Genomic DNA, 22,132 nt, shown 5'->3' on the forward strand with positions numbered 1-22,132 from the left:
TCCAACATATTGTTTAGAAGAACATCAATAACAGGACTGTTATTTTACTCTAAATTGATTCGGGGGGGCCACATGGAAAAATGCACTCCCAAGTAGTGATGGGATTGGCAGTTGTTTTGACTGGACTGAATCACTAGAATCAGTTCCTTAAATTGAGTCATTATAAGATTTGTTCACCGAATCACTATTGCAGCAGCAGTTCTGTGTTTAGGTCGGCGAATCATGAGTCAGTCAGTAACAGCTTCCCCAGCGCCAGATCTCGGTGTGTGTCAGTTCGCGAAGGACACAAGCCCTCAGCACCCAATGAACAACGCGCACAGTGACTGAACGAGAGCTTCAATGTGACGTCATCCTCCGCGACACAGTCAGTTCTCCCTGTCAGTAGGTTCGCGAATCCTGATTCCGAATGAGTGAGTGAGTGCAGCGTGAACCTGAATCACTCAGCTACAGTTCTATGGGCCAGAGGGCGACGGACGTGAATCGCTCTCTGCAAAAACATATATTAAATTAAGAAACCCTTAACAAATAACAACATAAAAACTAAATGTTCTGTGGCAAAGAAAATGTAAACTTAAATATGCAAACAAAAAGAAAATAAATACCTTCAAAATAAAACTAATAAGGTAAAAGCCAGAAATGCCAACATAAAAACTAAATGTTCTGTAGCCTACGTTTAAAAATATAACAAAGAAAATATCAACTTTAATGTGCAAACAAAAAGAAAATAAATAGGCTACCTTAAATAAAACAAAACAAATATTAAACCAAGTGGCAAAAATACCAACATTACAACTAAAATTTCTGTAGCTTACATTTAAAAATATAAAAATGGAAATATCAACTTAAGTTAGCTTGGAGAAGGGATGCCAATGGCATGAAACATATCCCCGCGACGGGAGGAGAATGACTCGCGGCATTGGGGCAAACAGAGCAGAGAGCGAGAGCGTTGTCGTTCACTGAGTGATTCATGTCGTTAATCCGCGGTGAACGAATCGTTCGCTCAGTCTTCCCCGCCCCCATGATGAGTAGCTGGCTGCGTCGTTCGCCGACGTCGAGGGTTCAGTGTGTCACAGAATGCGCCAGTTCCACTCATACCGGCATGGTCAACTGAACTGAGAAAGGAACGAATCAGTTCATGAAGTGATTCGGTTCAGTACGTTCACTCAAAAGAGTCGTTTATTTGAACGAATCATTCGCGAACGACACAACACTACTACTGAATTGAGATTCTCTTAATTATGGATGGCGTGGTGCAGTGGAAGAGTGGCCGTACCCAACCTGAGGGTCCCTGGTTCAATCCCCACCTAGTATTAACCTCGTCATGTCTGTTGTGTCCTGAGCAAGACACTTCACCCTTGCTCCTGATGGGTGCTGGTTAGCGCCCTGCATGGCAGTTCCCTCCGTCAGTGTGTGAATGGGTGTGTGAACGGGTAAATGTGGAAGTAGTGTCAAAGCGCTTTGAGTACCTTCAAGGTAGAAAAGCGCTACACAAGTACAACCCATTTATCATTTATTTAAACGGGGAAAGCAGGTCCGTTCTATGTTTCATACTTAATCATTTTGCGTCAGTGCCATATTTTTGCTGAAAGGATTTAGTAGAGAACATTGACGATAAAGTTCGCAACTTTTGGTCGCTAATAAAAAAGCCTTGCCTTTACTGGAAGTAGCAGACGATGTGCGCGTGACGTCACTGGTTGTAGAGCTCCTCACATCCTCACAGTGTTTACAATCATAGCCACCAGCAGCTAGAGCAATTCGGACCAAGAAAGCGACAATTTCCCCATTAATTTGAGCGAGGTTGAAATATTTGTGGATGAGGAAATTTAGAGTGAACGCCTAGAAAAAAAAGAAAAAAAGGCGAGGGCAAGTGAGAGCGATTCAGATGTTTTTAGACACATTTTCTAGGATAATTCTGGGAAATCCCTTATCTGCCTATTGTGTTGCTAGTGTTTTAGTGAGTTAAATAGTACCTGATAGTCGGAGGGGTGTGGCCACGGGTGTTTTGACGCCAGAGTCTCTGAGAGAAGTCACGGCAGCTGCAGGAGGACGCTGGCTCCGCTGATCTCCGGTAAGAGGCGACTTATTTCCACAATTTTCTCACAGAAAACTGCCGGTTGACATTTGGTCGGGATTAATGTTCCCTCTAATTTTTCATGTGTGTGAGCAAACGCAAAAACCCCTTGAGCATTCATTGGAGAACATGTGAGCAACATCAGACGTGCACATTGAGGCCACACCTGCAGCACACCTGTCCCAAACCTGACTAAATAACGAGTTAAATTTCTTATTATTCTACTAAAATGACAACAGTCACTTCCATGTGATCATTTTCTAATGTAAGTGTTTTGGCCCATTTACAATGACAAGAACAACAAATATTGTTTTTCAATGAGCTGTGTGCTATATTGTGTGTCTGGGTGGGGGTCCTGCTTTGGAAATAATGTGTACACCTTTCAGATATCGCATTTAGTTCCCATTAAAACATTCACAAGTTGCACAATGAGATGTAAGCACTGGATCATGTGAACATTGCTGTAACTTTCCATTTGTAAAATATATATATTTTTATTAGTATTTTTTTAATATAATAACAGAATTTCATGATTAATATTTATAAATAAAGATTCTTAATAAATGGCAGTAGAATGAGCACATATTTGATTGGTAACTCATAGTGTAACAACCTGGAATGACACATAATGTGCGGTGTTGGAAGTGTCCGACTTTTTGTGTGGCTTTAAACGCATCACTGGCTCAGTGCCATGTGTGCATGTGTTGGCACAAGTGAGAAAGAGCGATTGCAGCTGCTGTTGATATGACAGATGGCAAAGTTGGTTTTGGTCATGCTTTGAACGGCAGAAAATGGCCAGCTTTGCTAGATAGAAATTGTTTAGCAATGTTTTTGGTCATGTGTTTATAAAGAGTTTTGCTCAATAAAGTGATCGATGGAATTTATGTGTTCCTCAAAGCGTCTCGACAGACGTTACAATAATTGAACAGCGATACCGAAAACTGTTGTCTCTGTTGTGGCCTCTTGTCGTCAGTTACTTTGAAAATTGCTTTATTTGATTTTTTTATTTGATTTTGTGCGCGGCATAGATTTGCTGTGGGCAGACGACTCGTGAGCAGTGCGCAATTGCACAGGCGCTCACCTTAGAGGGACCGTTGGTGGGGATCCATGTTCGCTTGACCGCTCTGATCCATAGTAAAGCTTCACCTCTGGGAATTTTAAACAAGGAAATACCGTGTTTTTGTGTGGCTAAAGGCTAAAAGCTTCCCACCTCCATCTTTCTACGTTGACTCCTCCATTATTAATTGAACAAACTGCAAAAGATTCAGCAACACAGATGTCCAAAATACTGTGTAATTGCGCGATAAAAAGAGACGACTTTTAGCCGTAAGTCGTGCTGGGCTGATCTCTCCCCTCCAACCAATAACGTTACAAACACGCGTCATCATCGTGTCATCATTCCGCCACGTTTTCAACAGGAAATTCCGCGGGAAATTTAAAATTGTAATTTAGTAAACTAAACCGGCCGTATTGGCATGTGTTGCAATGTTAAGATTTCATCATTGATATATAAACTATCAGACTGTGGTGAAATGTACATAATAAATCAAATCCTCTTACAAAACAATAGTAAAAGTAAATATAATAGACTAGACGATTGAGGATAAAATACAATTTATAAAAAAAAATAATAATAAGTAAAAACTTATTTTTATTATTAATGAGAACTTTTATTTTGGTGGCAGTGACAGGCTTTTGTATTGCGCATGCCCAGTGAACACTTACGTAAACTCTTCTTTTTGGACAGCCATTTTTTAGGTTAATTAACCCAACGGGCAGGTACATTTTCTTTCAGGATTTCGCACGTTGGTCATGGCTTTGATAAACACTGGTAGTGTAATAATATTCCTTTATTAGCAGTATTAATTAAATACATGTAAGTTACGAGCGCTCGAGTGTTTCTTAAAAGTACAAACTCTGGCCTCACTCCCAAGAGCCTTAATTGCATGTGTCTGTAGTACACTCGACGTTGCTTATGTCAGTTATGTCCTTCAAATTAATTTTCTTAACACTATGTGTTTTATGTTTTCATGCAGTGTGGCGTAAAAAATGTCTTACTGTTTCGTTTTTTTACTAGCTTTTAAAAGTTTTTAACTCATTTACGGTATTACCTAAATGTTGCCATCTAGTGTCTGAGGAGAAAACTGTTAGCTAAACCTACACAACATACCTCGGTATCGGTAGTATAATGTAATAATGTATTTAATCGGAGGACAGAGTCCTAATGTTCATACAGTGTTTTTTATAACCAGGTCAGCCATAAATGTTTTAACTATGCTTATCATTCGAGCTTTTTAATTTTACATCAGAACTGTTAGTACGTTGCTGTGTTTCTTTGGGGACATTTTACTAGACGGACTTTATCTTTTGCCTGTTTCCCGTATTAAGTGCGTATTTAACACAAAGCACCGCTACAACATAGCAACTATATATGTAATGAAATGCTTTATATGCCGCTTCGAACATGTTTTATATACTTGATTTTGTTGATGGTAAAACAACTAATAGTGTCACGTCAGATTCTGCAATGCATTCTGGGGCGTACATGCACTAGCGTTCTAGATAATTATACATAATTTAAAGGGTTCTAATCCGTCAATAATGACATACAGGTACTTGGTTTGTTTACTGTCTATGAACTGTTATTTTACAGGAATAAACAGCAAGAGCGCCCCCAGGTGAAAAAAGTAGCCCTGTAGATGACTTGCCGTTGGAATCTAATGTTAGTTTAAGACTATACTTTCAGGGATCATTTCTATAGTTCTTGACTTGAGAAATGTGGTTCTAAAGTGTTTGGTCTCGCTCACCACGATGAAGAGATGAGATATCCCTTCCTGAACGTGAAGCTGACATTGAATAATGATTTTATCATACGTTTGATGTCATTGATGAACGTTCATTGCCCCCTTGTGGAGTTTTGATGGAAGGGGTATGTTCAGAGTGGTTTTCTAAAATCTTGTAAAATGCAATAAATATGATCATCCTAATGGCCTATTATAACCTACTATAGATCATCATGCAGTCACATAGTTATTGTAAAATTACATAACCATTGTACAAGCGACTGTGTTATTTTTTAGATTACTAAATTACAATTTTAAATATCCTGGGAGATTACTCTTTGAAACGTTGTGTAATGATGACGTGTACGCAAGACGTCACAGGTTTTTAGGAAGTATGAGCGCTGCGCACACACACAGCTAAAAGTCGTCTGCTTTAACGGTATAATTATACAGCATTTTTGGACATCTGTGTTGCTGAATCTTTTGCAATTTTTTCAATTAATATTGGAGAAGTCACAGTAGAACGATGGAATTAGGAAGCTTTAGCCTTTAGTCACACACACACACACGGTGATCCCTTGTTTAAAATTCCTGGAGGTGAAACTTTCCTATGGATCAAGAGAACATGGATCCTACCGAATGTGAACCAGCAGGTTTCAATGAGAAAATTGTGGTAAAAAGTCAGTTCTTACCGGTGAAAAGCTGAGCTTGTGCCGTCCATAGCTGCCTCTTGACAGTCAGTTACTTTGAAAATTGCTTTATTTGATTTTTTTTATTGGATCTTGTGCGCGGCATACATTTGCTGTGGGCAGACGACTCGTGAGCAGTGCGCAATTGCACAGGCGCACACCTTAGAGGGACCGTTGGTCGGGATCCATGTTCGCTTGACCGCTCTGATCCATAGTAAAGCTTCACCTCTGGGAATTTTAAACAAGGAAATACCGTGTTTTTGTGTGGCTAAAGGCTAAAAGCTTCCCACCTCCATCTTTCTACTTTGACTCCTCCATTATTAATTGAACAAACTGCAAAAGATTCAGCAACACAGATGTCCAAAATACTGTGTAATTGCGCGATAAAAAGAGATGACTTTTAGCCGTAAGTCGTGCTGGGATACTATCGCCCCTCCAACCAATAACGTCACAAACACGCATCATCATCGTGTCATCATTCCGCGACGTTTTCAACAGGAAACTCCGCTTGAAATTTAAAATTGTAATTTAGTAAACTAAACCGGCCGTATTGGCATGTGTTGCAATGTTAAGATTTCATCATTGATATATAAACTATCAGACTGTGGTGAAATGTACATAATAAATCAAATCCTCATACAAAACAATAGTAAAAGTTAATATAATAGACTAGACGATTGAGGATAAAATACAATTTCTAAAAAAATTAAATAATAAATAAAAACTTATATTTCTATTATTAATGAGAACTTTTATTTTGGTGGCAGTGACAGGCTTTTGTATTGCGCATGCCCAGTGAACACTCTTACTTATTAACTCTTCTTTCTGGACAGCCATTTTGTAGGTTAATTAACCCAACGGGCAGGTACATTTTCTTTCAGGATTTCGCACGTTGGTCATGGCTTTGATACACACTGGTAGGTTAATAATAGTCCCTTATTAGCAGTATTAATTAAATAAATGTAAGTTACGAGCGCATGAGTGTTTCTTAAAAAGTACAAACTCTGACCTCACTCCCAAGAGCCTTAATTGCATTTGTCTGTAATACACTCGACGTTGCTTATGTCAGTTATGTCCTTCAAATTAATTTTCTTAACACTATGTGTTTGTTTTATGTTTCCATGCAGTGTGGCGTAAAAAATGTCTTACGGTTTCGTTTTTTTACTAGCTTTTAAAAGTTTTTAACTCATTTACGGTATTACCTAAATGTTGTCCTCTAGTGTCTGAGGAGAAAACTGTTAGCTAAACCTACACAACATACCTCGGTATCGGTAATATAATGTAATAATGTATTTAATCGGAGGACAGAGTTCTAATGTTCATACAGTGTTTTTTATAATCAGGTCAGCCATAAATGTTTTAACTATGCTTATCATTCGAGCTTTTTAATTTTACATCAGAACTGTTAGTACGTTGCTGTTTTTCTTTGGGGACATTTTACTAGACGGACTTTATCTTTTGCCTGTTTCCCGTATTAAGTGCGTATTTAACACACAGCGCCGCCACAACATGGCAACTATATATGTAATGAAATGCTTTATACGCCGCTTCGAATATGTTTTATAAACTTGATTTTGTTGATGGTAAAACAACTAATAGTGTCACGTCAGATTCTGCAATGCATTCTGGGGCGTACATGCACTAGCGTTCTAGATAATTATACATAATTTAAAGGGTTCTAATCCGTCAATAATGACATACACGTACTTGGTTTGTTTACTGTCTATGAACTGTTATTTTACAGAAATAAACATCAAGAGCGCCCCCAAGTGAAAAAAGTAGCCCTGTAGATAACTTGCCGTTGGAATCCAATGTAAGTTTAAGACTATACTTTCAGGGATCATTTCTATAGTTCTTGACTTGAGAAATGTGTTTCTAAAGTGTTTGGTCTCGCTCACCACGATGAAGAGATGAGATATCCCTTCCTGAACGCGAAGCTGACATTGAATAATGATTCTATCATACGTTTGATGTCATTGATGAACGTTCATTGCCCCCTTGTGGGGTTTTGATGGAAGGGGTATGTTCAGAGTGGTTTTCTAAAATTATGTAAAATTCAATAAATATAATCATGTTAAAGGTCTATTATAACCTACTATAGGTCACCATGTGGTCACATAGTTATTGAAAAAGTATAAAGTTACTGTACAAGCTAGTACGGTCTTTTTTAGATTACTAAATTACAATTTTAAATATCCTGGGAGATTACTCTTTGAAACATTGTGTAATGATGACGTGTACGCAAGACGTCACAGGTTTTTAGGAAGTATGAGCGCTGCACACACACAGTTAAATGTTGTCTGCTTTAACGGCGTAATTATACAGCATTTTTGGATATCTGTGTTGCTGAATCTTTTGCAATTTTTTCAATTAATATTGGAGAAGTCACAGTAGAAAGATGGAGTTAGGAAGCTTTAGCCTTTAGTCACACACACACACGGTGATTCCTTGTTTAAAATTCCTGGAAGTGAAACTTTCCTATGGATCAGAGCGCGGTCAAGAGAACATGGATCCGACCGAATGTGAACCAGCAGGTTTCAATGAGAAAATTGTGGTAAAAAGTCAGTTCTTACCGGAGAAAAGCTGAGCTTGTGCCGTCCATAGCTGCCGTCGACTCCCCTGAGACACTGCACGTCAAGACACCCGTGGTGACACCCTTCCGACTATCAGGTACTATTGAATTCACTAAAACACTAGCAACACAATAGAAAGATAAGGGATTTCCCAGAATTAACCTAGTAAATGTGTCTAAAAACATCGGAATCCGTCCCAGTGCGATCACGTTTTTTTTTTTTTTTTTTTTTTTTCGTTGCTGTCGATATCCTCAAACACAAATCTTTCATCCTCGCTCAAATTAATGGGGAAATTGTCGTTTTCTCGGTCCGAATAGCACTTTTTGTTGGAGGCTCCCATTAAAAACAATGTGAATATGTGAGGAGCCATCAAACATGTGACGTCATCGTCTGCGACTTCCGGTAGAGGAAAGGCATTTCTCTTAGCACCGAAAGTTGCAAACTTTATCGTGGATGTTCTCTACTAAATCCTTTCAGCAAAAATATGGCAATATCGCAAAATGATGAAGTATGACACATAGAATGGACCTGCTATCCCCGTTTCAACAAGAAAAATCTGACTTCAGTAGGCCTTTAAAGTGGCATGACCTAAGTAATTTCCAACATATTGTTTAGAAGAACATCAATAACAGGACTGTTATTTTACTCTAAATTGATTCGGGGGGCCACATGGAAAAATGCGCTCCCAAGTAGTGATGGGATTGGCAGTTCTTTTGACTGTACTGAATCACTAGAATCAGTTCCTTAAATTGAGTCGTTTAAAAGATTCGTTCACCAAATCACTTCTGCAGTAGTGATTGGATCAGCAGTTATTTTGACTGTACTGAATCACTAGAATCAGTTCCTTAAATTGAGTCATTATAAGATTTGTTCACCGAATCACTATTGCAGCAGCAGTTCTGTGTTTAGGTCGGCAAATCATGAGTCAGTCAGTAACAGCTTCCCCAGCGGCAGATCTCGGTGTGTGTCAGTTCGCGAAGGACACAAGCCCTCAGCACCCAATGAACGACGCGCACAGTGACTGAACGAGAGCTTCAATGTGATGTCATCCTCCACGACACAGTCAGTTCTCCGTGTCAGTGGGTTTGCGAGTCCTGATTCCGAATGAGTGAGTGAGTGCAGCGTGAACCTTAATCACGTCTTCAGCGACAACCAGTCAGTTCTTGTAGGTTCGTGAAGCGAACCTGAATCACTCAGCTGCAGTTCTATTTGCCAGAGGGCGACGGACGTGAATCGCTCTCTGCAAAAACAAATATTAAATTAAGAAACCCTTAACAAATAACAACATTATAACTAAATGTTCTGTGGCAAAGAAAATGTAAACTTAAATATGCAAACAAAAAGAAAATAAATACCTTCAAAATAAAACTAATAAACTAAGAGCCAGAAATGCCAACATAAAAACTAAATGTTCTGTAGCCTACGTTTAAAAATATAACAAAGAAAATATCAACTTAAATGTGCAAACAAAAAGAACATAAATAGGCTACCTTAAATAAAACAAAACAAATATTAAACCAAGTGGCAAAAAGGCCAACATTACAATAAAAATTTATGTAGCTTACATTTAAAAATATAAAAATGGAAATATCAATTTAAGTTAGCTTGGAGAATGAATGGAGAAGGGATGCCAATGGCATGAAACATATCCCCGCGACGGGAGGAGAATCACTCGCGGCATTGGGGCAAACAGAGCAGAGAGCGAGAGCGTTGTCGTTCACTGAGTGATTCATGTTGTTAATCCGCAGTGAACTAATCGTTCGCTCAGTCTTCCCTGCCCCCATGATGAGTAGCTGGCTGCGTCGTTCGCCGACGTCGAGGGTTCAGTGTGTCACAGAATGCGCCAGTTCCACTCATACCGACATGGTCGCGGCGGAGCTCAACTGAAATGAGAAAGGAACGAATCAGTTCATGAAGTGATTCGGTTCAGTACGTTCACTCAAAAGATTCGTTCGTTCGAATGAATCATTCGCGAACGACACTGCACTACTACTGAATTGAGATTCTCTTAATTATGGATGGCGTGGTGCAGTGGAGGAGTGGCCGAACCCAACCTGAGGGTCCCTGGTTCAATCCCCACCTAGTATTAACCTTGTCACGTCTGTTGTGTCCTGAGGAAGACACTTCACCCTTGCTCCTGATGGGTGCTGGTTAGCGCCCTGCATGGCAGTTCCCTCTGTCAGTGTGTGAATGTGTGTGTGAACGGGTAAATGTGGAAGTAGTGTCAAAGTGCTTTGAGTACCTTCAAGGTAGAAAAGCGCTACACAAGTACAACCCATTTATCATTTATTTAAAGGGGGAAAGCAGGTCCGTTCTATGTGTCATACTTGATCATTTCACATCATTGCCATATTTTTGCTGAAAGGATTTAGTAGAGAACATCGACGATAAAGTTCGCAACTTTTGGTTCGCTAATAAAAAAGCCTTGCCTTTACTGGAAGTAGCAGACGATGTGCGCGTGACGTCACTGGTTGTAGAGGTCCTCACATCCTCACATTGTTTACAATCATAGCCACCAGCAGCTAGAGCGATTCGGACCGAGAAAGCGACAATTTCCCCATTAATTTGAGCGAGGTTGAAATATTTGTGGATGAGGAAATTTAGAGTGAAGGCCTAGAAATTTTTTTTTTTTAAAAAGGCGAGGGCAAGTGAGAGCGATTCAGATGTTTTTAAACACATTTTCTAGGATAATTCTGGGAAATCCCTTATCTGCCTATTGTGTTGCTAGTGTTTTAGTGAGTTAAATAGTACCTAATAGTCAGAGGGGTGTGGCCACGGGTGTTTTGACGCCAGAGTCTCTGAGAGAAGTCACAGCAGCTGTAGGAGGACGCTGGCTCCGCTGATCTCCGGTAAGAGGCGACTTATTTCCACAATTTTCTCACAGAAAACTGCCGGTTGACATTTGGTCGGGATTAATGTTCCCTCTAATTTTTCATGTGTGTGAGCAAACGCAAAAACCCCTTGAGCATTCATTGGAGAACATGTGAGCAACATCAGACGTGCACATTGAGGCCACACCTGCAGCACACCTGTCCCAAACCTGACTAAATAACGAGTTAAATTTCTTATTATTCTACACAAATGACAGCAGTCACTTCCATGTGATCATTTTCTAATGTAAGTGTTTTGGCCCGTTTACAATGACAAGAACAACAAATATTGTTTTTCAATGAGCTGTGTGCTATATTGTGTGTCTGGGTGGGGGTCCTGCTTTGGAAATAATGTGTACACCTTTCAGATATCGCATTTAGTTCCCATTAAAACATTCACATGTTGCACAATGAGATGTAAGCACTGGATCATTGATGTAACTTTTTGTTTGTAAAATATATATCTTTTTATTAGTATTTCTTTAATATAATAACAGAATTTCATGATTAATATTTATAAATAAAGATTCTTAATAAATGACAGTAGAATGAGCACATATTTGATTGGTAACTCATAGTGTAACAACCTGGAATGACACATAATGTGCGGTGTTGGAAGTGTCCGACTTTTTGTGTGGCTTTAAACGCACCACTGGCTCAGTGCCATATGTGCATGTGTTGGCACAAGTGAGAAAGAGCGATTGCGGCTGCTGTTGATATGACAGATGGCAAAGTTGGTTTTGGTCTGCTTTGAACGGCAGAAAATGACCAGCTTTGTTAGATAGAAATTGTTTAGCAATGTTTTTGGTCATGTGTTTATAAAGAGTTTTGCTCAATAAAGTGATCGATGGAATTTATGTGTTCCTCAAAGCGTCTCAACAGACGTTACAATAATTGAACAGCGATACCGAAAACTTTTGTCTCTGTTGTGGCCTCTTGTCGTCAGTTACTTTGAAAATTGCTTTATTTTATTTTTTTATTGGATTTTGTGCCCGGCATAGATTTGCTGTGGGCAGACGACTCGTGAGCAGTCCGCAATTGCACAGGCGCACACCTTAGAGGGACCACTGGTCGGAATCCATGTTCGCTTGACCGCTCTGATCCATAGTAAAGTTTCACCTCTGGGAATTTTAAACAAGGAAATACCGTGCTTTTGTGTGGCTAAAAGCTTCCCACCTCCATCTTTCTACTTTGACTCCTCCATTATTAATTGAACAAACTGCAAAAGATTCAGCAACACAGATGTCCAAAATACTGTGTAATTGCGCGATAAAAAGAGACGACTTTTAGCCGTAAGTCGTGCTGGGATACTATCGCCCCTCCAACCAATAACGTTACAAACACGCGTCATCATCGTGTCATCATTCCGCGACGTTTTCAACAGGAAACTCCGCTTGAAATTTAAAATTGTAATTTAGTAAACTAAACCGGCCGTATTGGCATGTGTTGCAATGTTAAGATTTCATCATTGATATATAAACTATCAGACTGTGGTGAAATGTACATAATAAATCAAATCCTCATACAAAACAATAGTAAAAGTTAATATAATAGACTAGACGATTGAGGATAAAATAAAATTCATAAAAAAAAATAATAATAAATAAAAACTTATTTTTATTATTAATGAGAACTTTTATTTTGGTGGCAGTGACAGGCTTTTGTATTGCGCATGCCCAGTGAACACTCTTACTTAACCTCTTCTTTTTGGACAGCCATTTTGTAGGTTAATTAACCCAACGGCAGGTACATTTTCTTTCAGGATTTCGCACGTTGGTCATGGCTTTGATACAGACTGGTAGGTTGATAATATTCCTTTATTAGCAGTGTTAAATAATTAAATGTAAGTTACGAGCGCTCAAGTGTTTCTTAAAAGTACAAACTCTGGCCTCACTCCCAAGAGCCTTAATTGCATTTGTCTGTAGTACGCTCGACGTTGCTTATGTCAGTTATGTCCTTCAAATTAATTGTCTTAACCCTGTGTGTTTGTTTTGTGTTTTCATGCGGTGTGGAGTAAATCATGTCTGACTGTTTCGTTTTTTTGCTAGCTTTTAAAAGTTTTTAACTCATTTACGGTATTACCTAAATGTTGCCCTCTAGTGTCTGAGGAGAAAACTGTTACCTAAACCTACACAACATACCTCGGTATCAGTAATATAATGTAATAATGTATTTAATCGGAGGACAGAGTCCTAATGTTCATACAGTGTTTTTTATAACCAGGTCAGCCATAAATGTTTTAACTATGCTTATCATTCGAGCTTTTTAATTTTACATCAGAACTGTTAGTACGTTGCTGTGTTTCTTTGGGGACATTTTACTAGACGGACTTTATCTTTTGCCTGTTTCCCGTATTAAGTGCGTATTTAACACACAGCGCCGCCACAACATGGCAACTATATATGTAATGAAATGCTTTATACGCCGCTTCGAATATGTTTTATATACTTGATTTTGTCGATGGTAAAACAACTAATAGTGTCACGTCAGATTCTGCAATGCATTCTGGGGCGTACATGCACTAGCGTTCTAGATAATTATACATAATTTAAAGGGTTCTAATCAGTCAATAATGACATACACGTACTTGGTTTGTTTACCGTCTATGAACTGTTATTTTACAGGAATAAACAGCAAGAGCGCCCCCAGGTGAAAAAAGTAGCCCTGTAGATGACTTGCCTTTGAAATCCAATATTAGGCTAAGACTATACTTTCAGGGATCATTTCTATAGTTCTTGACTTGAGAAATGTGTTTCTAAGGTGTTTGGTCTCGCTCACCACGATGAAGAGCCGAGATATCCCTTCCTGAACGTGAAGCTGACATCGAATAATGATTCTATCATATGTTTGATGTCTTTGATGAATGTTCATTGCCCCCTTGTGGGGTTTTGATGGAAGGGGTATGTTCAGAGTGGTTTTCTAAAATCTTATAAAATTCAATAATTATGTTCATGTTAATGGCCCATCATAATCTACTATAGATCATCACACGGTCCCATAGTTATTGAAAAAGTATAAAGTTGCTGAACAAGCCAGTACGGTCTTTTTTAGATTACTAAATTACAATTTTAAATATCCTGGGAGATTACTCTTTGAAACGTTGTGTAATGATGACGTGTACGCAAGACGTCACAGGTTTTTAGAAAGTATGAGCGCTGCGCACACACAGTTAAATGTCGTCTGCTTTACGGCATAATTATACAGCATTTTTGGACATCTGTGTTGCTGAATCTTTTGCAATTTTTTCAATTAATATTGTAGAAGTCACAGTAGAAAGATGGAGTTAGGAAGCTTTAGCCTTTAGTCACACACACACACGGTGATTCCTTGTTTAAAATTCCTGGAGGTGAAACTTTCCTATGGATCAGAGCGCGGTCAAGAGAACATGGATCCTACCGAATGTGAACCAGCAGGTTTCAATGAGAAAATTGTGGTAAAAAGTCAGTTCTTACCGGAGAAAAGCTGAGCTTGTGCCGTCCATAGCTGCCTCTTGTCGTCAGTTACTTTGAAAATTGCTTTATTTGATTTTTTTATTGGATTTTGTGCGCGGCATAGATTTGCTGTGGGCAGACGACTCGTAAGCAGTGCGCAATTGCACAGGCGCACACCTTAGAGGGACCGTTGGTCGGGATCCATGTTCGCTTGACCGCTCTGATCCATAGTAAAGCTTCACCTCTGGGAATTTTAAACAAGGAAATACCGTGTTTTCGTGTGGCTAAAGGCTAAAAGCTTCCCACCTCCATCTTTCTACTTTGACTCCTCCATTATTAATTGAACAAACTGCAAAAGATTCAGCAACACAGATGTCCAAAATACTGTGTAATTGCGCGATAAAAAGAGACGACTTTTAGCCGTAAGTCGTGCTGGGCTGATCTCTCCCCTCCAACCAATAACGTCACAAACACGCGTCATCATTCCGCCATCATTCCGCCACGTTTTCAACAGGAAATTCCACGGGAAATTTAAAATTGTAATTTAGTAAACTAAACCGGCCGTATTGGCATGTGTTGCAATGTTAAGATTTCCTCACTGATATATAAACTATCAGACTGTGGTGAAATGTACATAATAAATCAAATCCTCATACAAAACAATAGTAAAAGTTATTATAATAGACTAGACGATTGAGGATAAAATACAATTTATAAAAAAAAAAATAAATAAATAAAAACTTATTTTTTATTATTAATGAGAACTTTTATTTTGGTGGCAGTGACAGGCTTTTGTATTGCGCATGCCCAGTGAACACTTTTACGTAACCTCTTCTTTCTGGACAGCCATTTTGTAGGTTAATTAACCCAACGGGCAGGTACATTTTCTTTCAGGATTTCGCACGTTGGTCATGGCTTTGATACACACTGGTAGGTTAATAATATTCCTTTATTAGCAGTAGTAATTAAATAAATGTTTCTTAAAAAGTACAAATTCTGGCCTCACTCCCAAGAGCCTTAATTGCATTTGTCTGTAGTAAACTTGACGTTTTTTATGTCAGTTATGTCCTTCAAATTAATTTTCTTAACACTATGTGTTTGTTTTATGTTTTCCTGCAGTGTGGCGTAAAAAATGTCTTACGGTTTCGTTTTTTTACTAGCTTTTAAAAGTTTTTAACTCATTTACGGTATTACCTAAATGCTGCCCTCTAGTGACTGAGGAGAAAACTGTTAGCTAAACCTACACAACATACCTCGGTATCGGTAGTATAATGTAATAATGTATTTAATCGGAGGACAGAGTTCTAATGTTCATACAGTGTTTTTTATAACCAGGTCAGCCATAAATGTTTTAACTATGCTTATCATTCGAGCTTTTTAATTTTACATCAGAATTGTTAGTACGTTGCTGTGTTTCTTTGGGGACATTTTACTAGACGGACTTTAACTTTTGCCTGTTTCCCGTATTAAGTGCGTATTTAACACAAAGCGCCGCCACAACATGGCAACTATATATGTAATGAAATGCTTTATACGCCGCTTCGAATATGTTTTTTAAACTTGATTTTGTCGATGGTAAAACAACTAATAGTGTCACGTCAGATTCTGCAATGCATTCTGGGGCGTACATGCACTAGCGTTCTAGATACTTATACATAATTTAAAGGGTTCTAATCCGTCAATAATGACATACACGTACTTGGTTTGTTTACCGTCTATGAACTGTTATTTTACAGGAATAAACAGCAAGAGCGCCCCCAGGTGAAAAAAGTAGCCCTGTAGATGACTTGCCGTTGAAATCCAATGTTAGGTTAAGACTATACTTTCAGGGATCATTTCTATAGTTCTTGACTTGAGAAATGTGCTTCTAAAGTGTTTGGTCTCGCTCACTACAATGAAGAGATGAGATATCCCTTCCTGAACGTGAAGCCGACGTCGAATAATGATTCTATCATACGTTCGATGTCATTGATGAACGTTCATTGCCCCCTTGTGGGGTTTTGATGGAAGGGGTATGTTCAGAGTGGTTTCCTTAAAATTTGTAAAATCTAATAAATTTGATCAAGTTAATGGTCTATTTCAACCTACTATAGATTACTACGCGGTCACATAGTTACTGAAAAAGTACAAAATTACTGTACAAGCCAGTACGGTCTTTTTTAGATTACTAAATTACAATTATAAATATCCTGAGAGATTACTCTTTGAAATGTGTAATGATGACGTGTACGCAAGAAGACACAGGTTTTTAGGAAGTATGAGCGCTGCGCACACACACAGTTAAATGTTGTCTGCTTCAACGGCATAATTATACAGCTTTTTTAGACATCTGTGTTGCTGAATCATTTGCAATTTTTTCAATTAATATTGGAGAAGTCACAGTAGAACGATGGAGTTAGGAAGCTTTAGCCTTTAGTCACACACACACGGTGATTCCTTGTTTAAAATTCCTGGAGGTGAAACTTTCCTATGGATCAGAGCGTGGTCAAGAGAACATGGATCCTACCGAATGTGAACCAGCAGGTTTCAATGAGAAAATTGTGGTAAAAAGTCAGTTCTTACCGGAGAAAAGCTGAGCTTGTGCCGTCCATAGCTGCCTCTTGTCGTCAGTTACTTTGAAAATTGCTTTATTTGATTTTTTTATTGGATTTTGAACGCGGCATACATTTGCTGTGGGCAGACGACTCGTTAGCAGTGCGCAATTGCACAGGCGCACACCTTAGAGGGACCGTTGGTCGGGATCCATGTTCGCTTGACCGCTCTGGTCCATAGTAAAGCTTCACCTCTGGGAATTTTAAACAAGGAAATACCGTGTTTTTGTGTGGCTAAAGGCTAAAAGCTTCCCACCTCCATCTTTCTACCTTGACTCCTCCATTATTAATTGAACAAACTGCAAAAGATTCAGCAACACAGATGTCCAAAATACTGTGTAATTGCGTGATAAAAAGAGACGACTTTTAGCCGTAAGTCGTGCTGGGATACTATCGCCCCTCCAACTAATAACGTCACAAACACGTGTCATCGTCGTGTCATCATTCCGCCATCATTCCGCGACGTTTTCAACAGGAAATTCCGCGGGAAATTTAAAATTGTAATTTAGTAAACTAAACCGGCCGTATTGGCATGTGTTGCAATGTTAAGATTTCATCATTGATATATAAACTATCAGACTGTGGTGAAATGTATATAATAAATCAAATCCTCATACAAAACAATAGTAAAAGTAAATATAATAGACCAGACAATTGAGGATAAAATACAATTTATAAAAAAATTAAATAATAAATAAAAACTTAAATTTCTATTATTAATGAGAACTTTTATTTTGGTGGCAGTGACAGGCTTTTGTATTGCGCATGCCCAGTGAACACTCTTACTTAACCTCTTCTTTTTGGACAGCCATTTTGTAGGTTAATTTACCCAACGGGCAGGTACATTTTCTTTCAGGATTTCGCACGTTGGTCATGGCTTTGATACACACTGGTAGGTTAATAATAGTCCCTTATTAGCAGTATTAATTAAATAAATGTAAGTTACGAGCGCTCGAGTGTTTCTTAAAAAGTACAAACTCTGGCCTCACTCCCAAGAGCCTTAATTGCATGTGTCTGTAGTACACCCGACGTTGCTTATGTCAGTTATGTCCTTCAAATTAATTGTCTTAACCCTGTGTGTTTGTTTTGTGTTTTCATGCGGTGTGGAGTAAAACATGTCTGACTGTTTCGTTTTTTTGCTAGCTTTTAAAAGTTTTTAACTCATTTACGGTATTACCTAAATGCTGCCCTCTAGTGTCTGAGGAGAAAACTGTTAGCTAAACCTACACAACATACCTCGGTATCGGTAGTATAATGTAATAATGTATTTAATCAAAGGACAGAGTCCTAATGTTCATACAGTGTTTTTTATAACCAGGTCAGCCATAAATGTTTTAACTATGCTTATCATTCGAGCTTTTTAATTTTACATCAGAACTGTTAGTACGTTGCTGTGTTTCTTTGGGGACATTTTACTAGACAGACTTTATCTTTTGCCTGTTTCCCGTATTAAGTGCGTATTTAACACAAAGCGCCGCCACAACATGGCAACTATATATGTAATGAAATGCTTTATACGCCGCTTCGAATGTTTTATAAACTTGATTTTGTCGATGGTAAAACAACTAATAGTGTCACGTCAGATTCTGCAATGGATTCTGGGGCGTACATGCACTAGCGTTCTAGATACTTATACATAATTTAAAGGGTTCTAATCCGTCAATAATGACATACACGTACTTGGTTTGTTTACTGTCTATGAACTGTTATTTTACAGGAATAAACAGCAAGAGCGCCCCCAGGTGAAAAAAGTAGCCCTGTAGATGACTTGCCGTTGAAATCCAATGTTAGGTTAAGACTATACTTTCAGGGATCATTTCTATAGTTTTAGACTTGAGAAATGTGTTTCTAAAGTGTTTGGTCTCGCTCACTACGATGAAGAGATGAGATATCCCTTCCTGAACGTGAAGCCGACGTCGAATAATGATTCTATCATACGTTCGATGTCATTGATGAACGTTCATTGCCCCCTTGTGGGGTTTTGATGGAAGGGGTATGTTCAGAGTGGTTTTCTTAAAATTTGTAAAATCCAATAAATCTGATCAAGTTAATGGTCTATTTCAACCTACTATAGATTACTACGCGGTCACATAGTTACTGAAAAAGTACAAAATTACTGTACAAGCCAATACGGTCTTTTTTAGATTACTAAATTACAATTATAAATATCCTGAGAGATTACTCTTTGAAATGTGTAATGATGACGTTTACGCAAGACGACACAGGTTTTTAGGAAGTATGAGCGCTGCGCACACACACAGTTAAATGTTGTCTGCTTCAACGGCATAATTATATAGCTTTTTTAGACATCTGTGTTGCTGAATCATTTGCAATTTTTTCAATTAATATTGGAGAAGTCACAGTAGAACGATGGAGTTAGGAAGCTTTAGCCTTTAGTCACACACACACGGTGATTCCTTGTTTAAAATTCCTGGAGGTGAAACTTTCCTATGGATCAGAGCGCGGTCAAGAGAACATGGATCCTACCGAATGTGAACCAGCAGGTTTCAATGAGAAAATTGTGGTAAAAAGTCAGTTCTTACCGGAGAAAAGCTGAGCTTGTGCCATCCATAGCTGCCTCTTGTCGTCAGTTACTTTGAAAATTGCTTTATTTGATTTTTTTATTGGATTTTGAACGCGGCATACATTTGCTGTGGGCAGACGACTCGTTAGCAGTGCGCAATTGCACAGGCGCACACCTTAGAGGGACCGTTGGTCGGGATCCATGTTCGCTTGACCGCTCTGGTCCATAGTAAAGCTTCACCTCTGGGAATTTTAAACAAGGAAATACCGTGTTTTTGTGTGGCTAAAGGCTAAAAGCTTCCCACCTCCATCTTTCTACCTTGACTCCTCCATTATTAATTGAACAAACTGCAAAAGATTCAGCAACACAGATGTCCAAAATACTGTGTAATTGCGTGATAAAAAGAGACGACTTTTAGCCGTAAGTCGTGCTGGGATACTATCGCCCCTCCAACTAATAACGTCACAAACACGTGTCATCGTCGTGTCATCATTCCGCGACGTTTTCAACAGGAAATTCCGCGGGAAATTTAAAATTGTAATTTAGTAAACTAAACCGGCCGTATGGGCATGTGTTGCAATGTTAAGATTTCATCATTGATATATAAACTATCAGACTGTGGTGAAATGTACATAATAAATCAAATCCTCATACAAAACAATAGTAAAAGTAAATATAATAGACCAGACAATTGAGGATAAAATACAATTTATAAAAAAATTAAATAATAAATAAAAACTTAAATTTCTATTATTATTGAGAACTTTTATTTTGGTGGCAGTGACAGGCTTTTGTATTGCGCATGCCCAGTGAACACTCTTACTTAACCTCTTCTTTTTGGACAGCCATTTTGTAGGTTAATTTACCCAACGGGCAGGTACATTTTCTTTCAGGATTTCACACGTTGGTCATGGCTTTGATACACACTGGTAGGTTAATAATAGTCCCTTATTAGCAGTATTAATTAAATAAATGTAAGTTACGAGCGCTCGAGTGTTTCTTAAAAAGTACAAACTCTGGCCTCACTCCCAAGAGCCTTAATTGCATGTGTCTGTAGTACACCCGACGTTGCTTATGTCAGTTATGTCCTTCAAATTAATTGTCTTAACCCTGTGTGTTTGTTTTGTGTTTTCATGCGGTGTGGAGTAAAACATGTCTGACTGTTTCGTTTTTTTGCTAGCTTTTAAAAGTTTTTAACTCATTTACGGTATTACCTAAATGCTGCCCTCTAGTGTCTGAGGAGAAAACTGTTAGCTAAACCTACACAACATACCTCGGTATCGGTAGTATAATGTAATAATGTATTTAATCAAAGGACAGAGTCCTAATGTTCATACAGTGTTTTTTATAACCAGGTCAGCCATAAATGTTTTAACTATGCTTATCATTCGAGCTTTTTAATTTTACATCAGAACTGTTAGTACGTTGCTGTGTTTCTTTGGGGACATTTTACTAGACGGACTTTATCTTTTGCCTGTTTCCCGTATTAAGTGCGTATTTAACACACAGCGCCGCCACAACATGGCAACTATATATGTAATGAAATGCTTTATACGCCGCTTCGAATATGTTTTATAAACTTGATTTTGTCGATGGTAAAACAACTAATAGTGTCACGTCGGATTCTGCAATGCATTCTGGGGCGTACATGCACTAGCGTTCTAGATAATTATACATAATTTAAAGGGTTATAATCCGTCAATAATGACATACACGTACTTGGTTTGTTTACTGTCTATGAACTGTTATTTTACAGGAATAAACAGCAAGAGCGCCCCCAGGTGAAAAAAGTAGCCTTGTAGATGACTTGCCGTTGGAATCCAATGTTAGGTTAAGACTATACTTTCAGGGATCATTTCTATAGTTCTTGACTTGAGAAATGTGTTTCTAAAGTGTTTGGTCTCGCTCACCACGATGAAGAGATGAGATATCCCTTCCTGAACGTGAAGCTGACATCGAATAATGATTCTATTATACGTTTGATGTCATTGATGAACGTTCATTGCCCCTTTGTGGGGTTTTGATGGAAGGGGTATGTTCAGAGTGGTTATGGTCTAAAATTGACAAATGCAATAGATATCTTAGATTCAATCAAATTGATCATAAGATCAATTTGATTGGTGTTACTATTAAAGTTTTACTGAATTGAGATTTTCTTAAAAAGGGATGGCTGGGTGCAGGGGGAGAGTGGGTATGCCTAACCTGAGGGTCCCTGGTGTAATTCCCACCTAGTATCGACCTCGTCACGTCTGTTGTGTCCTGAGCAAGGCACTTCACCCTTGCTCCTGATGTGTGCTGTTTAGCGCCCTGCATGGCAGTTCCCTCCATTAGTGTGTCAAGGCGCTTTGAGTACCTTGAAGGTAGTAAAGCGCTTTACAAGTACAACCCATTTATCATTTATTTAAACAGGGATAGCAGGTCTGTTCCATGGGTCATACTTGATAATTTTGCGTCATTGCCATGTTTTTGCTGAAAGGATTTACTAGAGAACATTGGCGATAAAGTTTGCATCTTTTGGTCGCTAATAAAAAAGCCTTGCCCTTTACTGGAAGTAGCAGACAATGTGCGCGTGACGTCACTGGTTGTAGAGCTCCTCACAT

The 22,132-nt window shown here is 38.6% G+C and overlaps 6 non-coding genes across 6 annotated transcripts; all 6 read left to right on the forward strand.

Annotated features, from left to right (window-relative positions):
- The first annotated feature begins 4,801 nt into the window (after positions 1–4,801).
- On the forward strand, positions 4,802–5,016 carry LOC133539425 (small nucleolar RNA U3). Its single transcript, XR_009803377.1, has one exon. It is a non-coding gene; the product is annotated as a small nucleolar RNA U3 (small nucleolar RNA).
- Positions 5,017–7,364: 2,348 nt separating this feature from the next.
- Positions 7,365–7,579, forward strand: LOC133539422 (small nucleolar RNA U3). Its single transcript, XR_009803374.1, has one exon. It is a non-coding gene; the product is annotated as a small nucleolar RNA U3 (small nucleolar RNA).
- A 6,108-nt stretch (positions 7,580–13,687) lies between these two features.
- LOC133539255 (small nucleolar RNA U3) lies at positions 13,688–13,902 on the forward strand. Its single transcript, XR_009803223.1, has one exon. It is a non-coding gene; the product is annotated as a small nucleolar RNA U3 (small nucleolar RNA).
- A 2,328-nt stretch (positions 13,903–16,230) lies between these two features.
- LOC133539257 (small nucleolar RNA U3) lies at positions 16,231–16,445 on the forward strand. The gene has a single exon (XR_009803226.1). It is a non-coding gene; the product is annotated as a small nucleolar RNA U3 (small nucleolar RNA).
- Positions 16,446–18,802: 2,357 nt separating this feature from the next.
- Positions 18,803–19,017, forward strand: LOC133539426 (small nucleolar RNA U3). The gene has a single exon (XR_009803378.1). It is a non-coding gene; the product is annotated as a small nucleolar RNA U3 (small nucleolar RNA).
- A 2,348-nt stretch (positions 19,018–21,365) lies between these two features.
- Positions 21,366–21,580, forward strand: LOC133539420 (small nucleolar RNA U3). Its single transcript, XR_009803372.1, has one exon. It is a non-coding gene; the product is annotated as a small nucleolar RNA U3 (small nucleolar RNA).
- Positions 21,581–22,132: the final 552 nt, after the last annotated feature.

Source organism: Nerophis ophidion, linkage group LG20 (assembly GCF_033978795.1).
Source record: "Nerophis ophidion isolate RoL-2023_Sa linkage group LG20, RoL_Noph_v1.0, whole genome shotgun sequence".
In the NCBI taxonomy this organism is placed as follows: Eukaryota; Metazoa; Chordata; class Actinopteri; order Syngnathiformes; family Syngnathidae; genus Nerophis; species Nerophis ophidion.